The following is an 11,088-nucleotide window of genomic DNA, read 5'->3' as shown; positions in this document are numbered from 1 at the left end:
GCACATTCAATACTAACTCTCTTTCAGGCACTAGTCTTAACCAAGTACTTGTGATCGCTAATCATCAGAATAACTATGAGTTTTTTGGTTTCTTGGCTTTGTTTTTACAAATGGGAGAATTGAGGCATACAACTGCTAAGTAACATGCCCAACATAACACAGCTAGCAACAGCCACACTGGGATTGAATAGGATATTCAATGGGATATTCAATAGGACATTCAATAGGATATTCAATGGGATAATATATGTAAAATGCCTGACTTATAGGCTGTCTATAAAACTATCACCAGTGTCGTTTCCCTTCCCTGAAGCCCACACATTCTGACTCGTGGTTCAATATTGGGCAAAGACACTTTTGTTCTGAGCTTTGAATGCTATGTATACTCACATCTTTTTTTTCCATTCTATTATTTTAGTAGTTTACATAATTTGGGAAGCACTATTAATATATTCACCTAATAATCTTAATCTAATCATCTTAATCTAATAATCTTAATCATTGTTAACAATAGTTACAAATTAAGAAGATAATCAAACATTGACCAAAGACTACAAGTTTACTACTTACAAAAGAAAAGAAAAAACTAATATAGAGTTTCTAGATTAGCAAACTCTGTCCAGAAAAATTAAACAAATTCTTCAAAATTAAAAAAATTAAAACAAATTCTTGATCTGGACTGGTCCAATACCTTTGAGGCTCAGAGATTAGACCAGGTCAATTATCATTTAGTTGGTCTCCACCTCCTTGTTACTTGAATTCTTAAAAGCAGAATTATAGACATCTAATATCCAACAGAAAATCTTCCCACATTAGTGATTTTCAAAGAGTTAGGATCAAGAATGAGGTAAAAATACAGGATATGATCTTCACCTTGAAAAGATGAAATGAAAATGCTAAGTATATTTTTAATGGGTACTTAAAGTTTTATCTCTGCTTTATAAGAATCTGGGGGCGGGGGGAGGGGGGCACTTCCTTGGCAGTCCAGTGGTTAAGACTCCACCTTTCATTGCAGAGGATAAGTGTTCAATCTCCGGTCAGGGAGCTAAGATCCAACATGCCTCACAACCAAAAAACATAAACAGAAGTAATATTGAAAGAAATTCAATAAAGACTTTAAAAATGGTCTACATAAAAAAAAATTCTGGGAAAGAATCTTCTAAATAAAAATAAAATTTAGAAAAAATGACATCAATAAAAAGTGACACCAGGAAACTTATTTAGAATAAAGGTTTTGAGGGTAAAGGAAATTCGAACTCCTCCTTGGGCTGGCATCCATTCTGTTCCTAAGACAGCACTGAAAACAAGTGTTTGTGATGTAAACTGAGTAACATTGTCTCTGGAACAAAGCCTCCCATTTAATAGCAGGAGGAAGGTTGCCGGCAAGTGTTATGTCCTAAATAACTCATTCGGAGAACATGAATAAGTATTAGGTTCTGATGTGGGAGCTGAAACAAAATGGAGGATTGGACTCTTGAGAGCAACTCTGGTTATGATTCAGTTAAAGAGCTGACTGAGCCAAGAGTAAACAGCCCAGGAAACTGGAGATGTGTTCAGTTCCATGTCTAAGAACCTGTTACATAACCTGGAGATTATTTCAATCTCATCAGTAAATACTTAAAATAAACTTGACCACAGTTTGTAATATTTTGATGTGATTTTTTTTCTAAATGAATCTGAACAGCAAAAAATAGAGCAACAATAGCAAAGGACAGGGTTTATGCCTGTGCATGTTTAGCCTTTAAAATAAGAAGAATGCTGTGTCTTAATTCAGCAGCCTTGAAACACATGGGCATTGACCTAATTTCTGCCAAGCCAAGAGGGAGGCCCTCTACACACAAGGGTATAGGCCAGAGTGACAGGTGCTGTTCCCTCAATAAATAGCTTGGACTCAAAAGGGAATCTCCTGCATTCCTCCTCTATCAGTAAAAGCATCAAGCAAAGCCAAAAAATGAAGCAGGGAAATGCAGAGAGTCTTTGTTCTGTTATCTTTGAGTTACTTATTGAATAGCTCTTTTTTTAATAGCCTTTTAAAATACTTTTTAAAATAGCTGTTTTAGGGGTCATAAAACAAAAGAAGAGAATGGTATAATGTAAACTTTATCAAAGAGAATTTGAAATCTTAATGAAAAGTCTATTAACATTCTCTAGACCACACTGTAAATAGATAATCCTATTTCCTTTCCACCTAATTTTTAATCCTGGTCATTTCTGAGAACTGAGACAACTTGACCTGTGATTAAAAAAAAAAGCTAGAAACTGGTGTCAGAGTATCTGAAAAAAAATATTTTTTTCCTAGTAAATTTAGAGTATATGTGTTCTAAAAATATCTTTCAATAGTCAAATGTAGAGGAAGGCACTTTTTCCTGAGCACATGCTCTTCAACCTGATCCTCTTGGGGGTTTGCAATAGAGAAGTCCAGTCCTCACAAAAAGGCCTTCCTACAGTGGGTCTCAAAGTGCAGTGGCATGGAATTCTAGCTTTTCCGTATTTTCCTCACCCAGACACAATTTACATTCCTGCTTTGGGGCTATGTGAAAGCAAATCATCCCTAGGCTTAATGAGGTAAGGTGTCACTATAAGCTGAATAGTGACCTCCCTGGAACCTCTGAATGTCACTTTACATGGCAGGTGTGGAGTATTAACAGGTATGATTTAACCAAGGATTCTGAGATGGAGAGTTTATCCTGAATTATCAGGGGGGACCCTAAATACAGTCACATGTATCTGTCAATTTAAAAAATAATTCACAATGTAGAAATTGAGAGCTATGTTTTATTTGGTGGGAATTTTTAGAACCACAAGCCCAGAAGACAGCATCTCAAATGACCCTGAGAGAACGGTTCTGAGGAGGCAGCGGGGAGGAACCAGGTTATATAGAAGTTTTCAGCAAGGGGCAGGTAGTCTCAACTAGGGGCAGGTAGTCAATAATAATTATTATTATTAACAATAATCAAAAGATTATTATTAAGGAAATCCAAATATCTCAGCTTAAGGAATTTAGCACTTTGGCACCCCACTCCAGCACTCTTGCCTGGAAAATCCCATGGACGGAGGAGCCTGGTGGGCTGCAGTCCATGGGGTCTCGAAGAGTCGGACACGACTGAGCGACTTCCCTTTCACTTTTCACTTTCATGCATTGGAGAAGGAAATGGCAACCCACTCCAGTGTTCTTGCCTGGAGAATCCCAGGGATGGTGGAGCCTGGTGGGCTGCCGTCTATGGGGTCACACTGAGTCGGACACGACTGAAGTGACTTAGTAGCAGCAGCTACTATGTATAGGAAGATGCAAGAGTCTGGTCTAACTGAAATCATCCCTTTCATATGCATCTCAGCTAACTGGGGTCAGCATCCTGCTTCCTGATTTTTCACATCCTTAGTTCCTTGCTTATTGTAGGGAGCCCCAGCAGCTACTAGATTGCAAGCATTGTTCTCCCTCTTGGGCTCCCTCTGGGCTCAAAAATTAACTTCGAAGGCACAAAATCACCGTGACATCTTTGTTTATTGATGTGGCAGGAAACATTCCATTTCACATATCTATAGAAGAGAGCAGTAATAGGGAGGATTTATACAGACACTAGAGTAGAAGACAGTGCCATAATGGATGCAGGTTAGAGTAATATAGACACAAGCCAAGGAATGCCAGCAGCCACCAGAAGCTGGCAGAAGCAAGGAGTGAATTCTCCCAGATCTTCTGGACAGAGTTGGCTCTGCCAACCCCAATTTCAGTCCAGTGATAATAACGTTGGACTTCTGGCCTCCAGAAATGTTGTTGTTGTTCAGTCCTGTCTGACTCTTTGCAACCCCAAGGACTGCAGCACTCCAGGCTTCCCTGTCCTTCATTACCTCCTGGAGTTTGCTCAGACTCATGTCCTTTGAGTCGGTGATGCCATCCAGAACTATGGGAGACTGTATTTCTTGTTTTAAACTACCAACTTCTGGTAATTTGTTAAAGCAGCAATAGGAAACTGGTAACATTTCCTTCAGCACTTCCTTCATTTATTTTCCTTTGACACCAACACCAGTCGATCTTTGTAGAGCTAGCCCTTCAGTACATCACTGACATTTGTAACGTACTCTTTGTTCACAATGACAAAGCAATTTACAGCAATGTAAATGGGCTCAATTTTCTGTCCTGTGGGACATTCAAGTGATACTAGAGACTTTAAAAATTTGAGAAATGCCTTGTTTGGTTTGTTTTAGCTTTCTAACAAGTGAAGAAATACCAAAACAAGGTTGAAAAAATTATTTCATAGTTTGAATGTTACAATTAGGCAACTAACGCTTAGCAGAAGGATGTCAGCAATTGCCCTTTTAGCTTCATTTAGAGGTAAGAGCAAAAATTTTAACATGAAGTCTGTACTAGACGGATTGCTGCACCACCCAGATCCTCCTTTAAGCAGATCTTCTTTCACCAGCTGCTGGAAGCATCTTCAGCTGGCAACTCCTCTATAATTTGCTTCTACTGCAAACAGCAGTCTCATTCAAAGCCATCCCTTTCCTGAACTGATCCTTACCATGAGATTGAGTGAAGCAGGAGTATAAAGGCCCAGCTAAATAATTGGGAGATAACACTAATGGACTGTGCAGACTCCAGAACTCCCTTAGGGGGTGAAGGAGGTTTTGTTGGCCTTGCATCACAATTCACATTTTCCTCTGCCCACTTCTGCTTCTGTGTTCTCCTTATCACAAGTGTCCCTAAAAATAACATCCATGTCAAGTTGAATCAGAGACCTTCATAAATAGGAAGCACAGGTAACCCAAACCCTTGAGTTCCACAGAATTTTTAATTCATTCCTTCTCCTTAATCAGATTTCTCCCCTGGGACTATACATTTCTACCCATCTCAAATAAAGAACCATTCCCCAGGAGCCTTTGTAATATGTTTCAACATATCTGCATATCCAAAGGCTATCCAAGGGTTTCCTTTCTGGCTCAGAGATAAAGAATCCTCCTGCAAAGCAGGAAATGTGGGTTCGATCCCAAGGTCAGAATGATCCCCTGAAGAAGGAGATGGCAACCCACTCCTATATTCTTGCCTGGGAAATCCCATGGACAGAGGAGCCTGATGGACTGCACTCCACGGGGTCGCAAAAAGAGTTGGACATGCCTCAGTGACTAGACGACATCTACACATTCAAGGGCACAAGGCTTCTCTGAACCACACAGAGTTTAGAAGTATGAGTTGCCCAACATCCCCCCAAACCATGCGTCCTTTCAAGTTTCTCTAATTTATTTGTTTCTAATTTTGTTGCAGGAAGGGGGACCCTTAACAGGCCCAAAAGAGGGCTCTTGTCTAACACTCAGAAATGAATTGTCCGAGGAGGCACACATGCTGACAAAGTAAGAGAGTTCATTGGGAAGGGGGTGCCCAGGCAGAGAGCAGGAGGGTAAGGGAATCCAGGAGGACTGCTCTGCCATGTGCTCACAGTCTTGGGTTTAATGGTGATGGTTTTAGTTTCCAGGTTTTCACTGGCCAATCATTCTGCCTTCACCAGGGCCCTTCCTGGTGGCGCATGCATTGCTCAGCCAAGATGTATGCCAGCGAGGATTCTGGGGGGTGGTAGACATGTGACATCTCCTTTTGACCTTTCCCAAACTCTTCTGATTGGTGTGGCTTATTATTTTCATGATCCTTACTGGGACCTCCTGTGACAAAATTACTCACCAAATGGTTACTCTGGTATGTGGCCAAGATGCGTGGTTTCAGTCAGTGTGTTTCCCCAAGGAATTTTTGACAACCACTGGATATTTGTTGAGCGTCACCAGGCTATTGTTTAGGGATACAGGCAACACCCAGTTGTGTATGTGTCTGGTGGTGAAACTAAAGTCCAATGCTGTAAAGGATAATAATGCATAGAATCCTACAAATTAGGCCCATGAATCAAGGTAAATTGGAAGTGATCAAACAGGAGATTGCAAGAGTGGACATCGGCATCTTAGGAATCAGTGACCTAAAATGGACAGGAAAGAGCAATTTTAATTCAGATGACCATTATATCTACTACTATGGGCAAGAATTCTTAGAAGAAATGGAGTAGCCCTCATAGTCAACAAAAGAGTCTGAAATACAGTACTTGGGTGCAATCTCAAAAACAGAATGATCTTGGTTCGTTTCCAAGGCAAGCCATTCAATATGCCCCGACCAGTAATGCTGAAGAAGCTGAAGTTGAACAGTTCTGTAAAGACCTACAAGAGCTTCTAGAACTAACACCAAAAAAAGATGTCCTTTTCATCATAGGAGATTGGAATGAGAACACAGGAAGTCAAGAGGTACCTGGAATAATAGGAAAGTTTGGCTCCAGACTACAAAATGAGGGAGGGCAAAGGCTAACACAGTTTTGCCAAGAGTTTTGCCATGACACACTGGTCATAGCAAACACCCTCTTCCAACAACACAAAAGATGACTCTGCACATGGACATCACCAGATGGTCAATACCAAAATCAGATTGATTATAGTCTTTGCAGCTGAAGATGGAGAAGCTCTATACAGTCAGCAAAAGCAAGACCGGGAGCTGACTATGGCTCAGATCATGAACTCTTTATTGCAAAATTCAGACTAAAATTGAAGCCTGTAGGGAAAATCACTAGGACATTCAGGTATGACCTAAATCAAATCCCTTATGATTACACAGTGGAGATACAAATAGATTCAAGGGATGAGATCTGATAGAGTTTCTGAAGAACTATGGACATAGGTTTGTAACATTGTACAGGATACCATCTCTGAGGAAAACCATCTCCAAGGGAAAATGGTTGTCTGAGGTTGCCATTTTGCAGAAAGGCAAAATGGTTGAGAAGGCCTTACAAATAGCTGAGAAAATAAGAGAAGCAAAAGGCAAAAGGAGAAAGCGAAACATATATACAGCTGAATGCAGAGTCCAGAGAATAGCAAGGAGAGATAAGAGAGCCTTCCTAAGTGATCAATGCAAAGAAACACAGGAAAACAATAGAATGGGAAAGACTAGAGATCTCTTCAGGAAAATTACAGATACCAAGGGAACATTTCATGCAAAGATGGGCACAACAAAGGACAGAAACAGTATAGACCTAATGGAAGCAGAAGATATAAAGAGGTGGCAAGAATACATAGAAGAACTATACAAAAAAAGGTCTTCATGACCCAGATAATCATGATGGTGTGATCACTCACCTAGAGCCAGACATCCTGGAGTGTGAAGTCAGGTGGGCCTTAGGAAACATCACTACCAGCAAAGTTAGTGGAGGTGATGGAGTTATAGCGGAGCTATTTCAAATCCTAAAAGATGATGCTGTGAAAGTGCTGCACTCAATATGCCAGCAAATTTGGAAAACTCAGCAATGGCCACAGGACTGGAAAAGGTCAATTTTCATTCCAATCCCAAAGAAAGGCAATGCCAAAGAATGTTCAAACTACTGCAAAAATGCACTCATTTCACATGCTAGCAAGTTAATGCTCAAAGTCCTTCAGGCTAGGCTTCAACAGCACGTGAACCGAGAACTTCCAGATGTTCAAGCTGGATTTAGAAAAAGCAGAGGAGCCAGAGATCAAATTGCCAACATCCACTGGATAATAGAAAAAGAGAATTCCTGAAAAACATCTACTTCTGTGTCGTTGACTACGCTAAAGCCTTTGACTGTGTGGATCACAACAAACTGTGGAAAATTCTTAAAGAGATGGGAATACCAGACCACCTTACCTGCCTTCTGAGAAACCCATATGCAGATCAAGAAGCAACAATTAAAACCAAACATGAAACAACAGACTGGTTCCAAATCAGGAAAGGAGTATGTCAAGGCTCTATATTGTCACTCTGCTTATTTAACTTATATGCAGAGTACATCATGTAGAATGCCTGGCTGGATGAAACACAAGCCAGAATCAAGATTGCAGGGAGAAATATCAATAACCTCAGATATGCAGATAACACCACCCTCATGGCAGAAATTGAAGAGGTACCAAAGAGGTACCTCTTGATGAAGGTGAAAGAGGAGAGTGAAAAAGCCTGCTTAAAGCTCAACATTCAGAAAACTAAGATTACGGCATCTGGTCCCATCACTTCATGGAAAATAGATGGGGAAACAATGGAAGCAGTGACAGACTTTATTTTCTTGGGCTCCAGACTCACTGGAGATGGTGACTGCAGCCAGGAAATTAAAAGACGCTTGTTCCTTCTAAGAAAAGCTGTGACCAACCTAGACAGCATATTAAAAAGCAGAGACATTATTTTGCCAACAAATGTCTGTCTAGTCAAAGCTATGGTTTTTCCAGTAGTCATGTATGGATATGAGAGCGAGACAATAAAAAAGGCTGAACCACAAAGAACTGATGCCTTTGAACTGTGGTGTTGGAGAAGACTCTTGAGAGTCCCTTGGACTGCAAGGAGATCCAACCAGTCCATCCTAAAGGAGATCAGTCCTGAATATTCATTGGAAGGACTGATGTTGAAGCTGAAACTCCAATACTTTGTCCATCTGATGTGAAGAGCCAACTCATTGAAAAAGACCCTGATGCTGGGAAAGATTGAAGGCGAGAGGAGAAGGGGATGATAGAGGACGAGATGGTTGAATGGCATCATCAACTCAACGGACTGGATGTGAGTTTGAGCAGCCTCCGGGAGATGGTGAAGGACAGTGAAGCCTGGCGTGCTACAGTCCATGGAGTCTCAAAGAGCTGGACACGACTGAGTCACGGAACAATAACCAGTGTTGGTGCTCCTATCACACAGTTCAGATTATAGCACGTTATCGACTCTAAGTTGACCTTTCTTCCAGGCAAGGTAAAATGAATTAATTAGGCTAGATATAAAACAAGGAGTCATGGGTCTAGGGAAAATGGGAGAGAGCATACCACATGCTAAAGAGATTACCTCTCTGCCTAGGCCTGGTGGTCAAACTTTGTGCTACCAGCTAGAACAACAGATATTATATCCTCCCTTCTGTGATACAATATGAAGTCTGTTATCATCTCAGAATTATTTTTGCCCCATGTCTTTAATCTAAATTAGTCAAGCCTTTAAATCTGGATCCTAGTCCATCAATAGATAACTGACCCTTTTAAGACAATGTCGTAGAAGAAAAGGGGGCTAGGGAGAGAGAGACTTATCTAGAATAAAGGTGACTTATGTGACATAACTAAGTGCAATAAGTATGCTTTAACTGGATTCTGGCTTGAAAAGAAAATGAATGTGAAAGAAACTTTGGGAATGATGGGGAAATTTGAATATGGCCTGAGTAAAGATGAAAAAGAGAAAGATGACCTTAGGGAGTTACGATTGATTTTTTCTTCAGCGTGATGATAATATTGCAGTTATGTGAAACTATCCTTGTTTTAGAAATACATGTTAATATATTTAAGGATGAAGTAATATAACCATGGGTTACCCTGGTAGCTTAGCTCATAAAGAATCCGCCTGCAATACAGGAGACCCCGGTTCTATCCTTGGGTTGGGAAGATGCCCTGGAGAAGGGATAGGCTACCCCCTCCAGTATTCATGTGCTTCCCTGGTGCTCAGATGGTAAAGAATCTGCCTACAATGCAGGAGATTTGGGTTCAATCCCTGTTGGGAAGAACCCTGGGAGGAGGGCATGGCAATTGACTCTAGTATTCTTGCCGGGAGAATCCCCATGGACAGAGGAGCCTGGCAGGCTAAACAGTCCATGGGGTCACAAAGCGTCTGACACGACTGCACAATATAACCACTTTCAGGTGATTCAGCAAAAGTATAAATGTACAGATATAAGTATTTAATTTTATAACAAATATTGGAAAACATTAACAATTGTTGAATTTAGAAGTAGATGAATAGATATTTAATTGTATTTCTACTCTTCATCTAGCCTTAAGATTTTCATAGTCAAAATTTTGAGAAAAAATAAATGGGGCAGTTTTTACACAACTTTGGCCCACTGCTATCATGGAGGAATTAGGCCCAGCGTTACTAGATATTCTGAATTTTCAAAAGAAGCCTGAAATTTGGAATTTTTTGTGATGCTTCTCCCACTTAAGAAAATATCAGCAACCGATTTTAAAAACACATCAACAACAACAAAGCCTCTGTGCAGGCCTAATACAACATATTTGGATGCTGAAGCTCTAGGTTCTTATCACCGACTCTGATTCAGATCCTTTGCACCTTAATCCTTACAACTTGCCTCTGACCCTCTGCCTCCGATTTTCTTCTTTCTCAAAGTGGCATCCAGCTAACTCAGTCCTTTTCTCACCTTTGCTCTTTTTTTTTCCCCCAACTGGTCTCTACCACTTTGTAGTTTCATTGAGCAGTTAGTGGATAATGTGAGAATGAATCAAGCTATGGATTTCTCTGGCATATCGGATGATTTAGCAAACTGGAGAATTGTTTAATAATTATCCTAGGGCATTAAACGTTATCCTAATGATCTAAAGTAGTTATTAAACCTTCCCACTTAAGGTTATTAAATTGTAACATCTGTCTTCAGGAAGCATTTCTAGTGCATGTAATATTCGTAAAACATTTACAACTGCTTTTAGTTATATCTCAGACCCTATGATAAGTTTACAGGTTCCCCCCGCCCCTTATTTAATGGCTAAAAATACTAGGCATGGAGTCCTAAAGGCAACTTGAGTCCTCTGTAGGAGAAGGTATTATATGCAGGCAAGCTTCCTGGATGACAGGCTGCTGTTTATCCAACTGCACCATGTTCTCTCCAGGCCTTGTTTGCTTTATTAGCTAATTACCAGGCTGCATATTCAACCCAGGTTCCAACTATATTAAGGGCTATTTACTAGCTAAAATCAATACTGTTTCGATTAGACACCTGGCGTGGCTTTTGGTAACTAAGCATTATTTGGGCTTCACTGCTTTTACTCCATCAGGGAGATGGGAAAGTGCTTTGTTTTGATTTTTTACACTTAGTGGCTACTGCTCTTAGCAGTAAGAGATAAAAGGGCAGTACAGAAGCTTTGTCACTGCCGAGACTAGGAAGAAATACGTAATATTTACAACACCAGGAAAGGGGCAAAGAAAAATACAATGATGGACAGTGATTTTACTATTTTAAGGCTCTTTTTTCATTAGATAAATCTCTTTGGATATATGTCTGTATTACAGCACCAAGCACTGTATTA

The sequence above is a fragment of the Bos mutus genome, chromosome 2 (genome assembly GCF_027580195.1).
Source record: "Bos mutus isolate GX-2022 chromosome 2, NWIPB_WYAK_1.1, whole genome shotgun sequence".
Taxonomy (NCBI): domain Eukaryota; kingdom Metazoa; phylum Chordata; class Mammalia; order Artiodactyla; family Bovidae; genus Bos; species Bos mutus.
The sequence above is the reverse complement of the archived record's forward strand: the minus strand, read 5'-3'. Positions refer to the sequence as shown.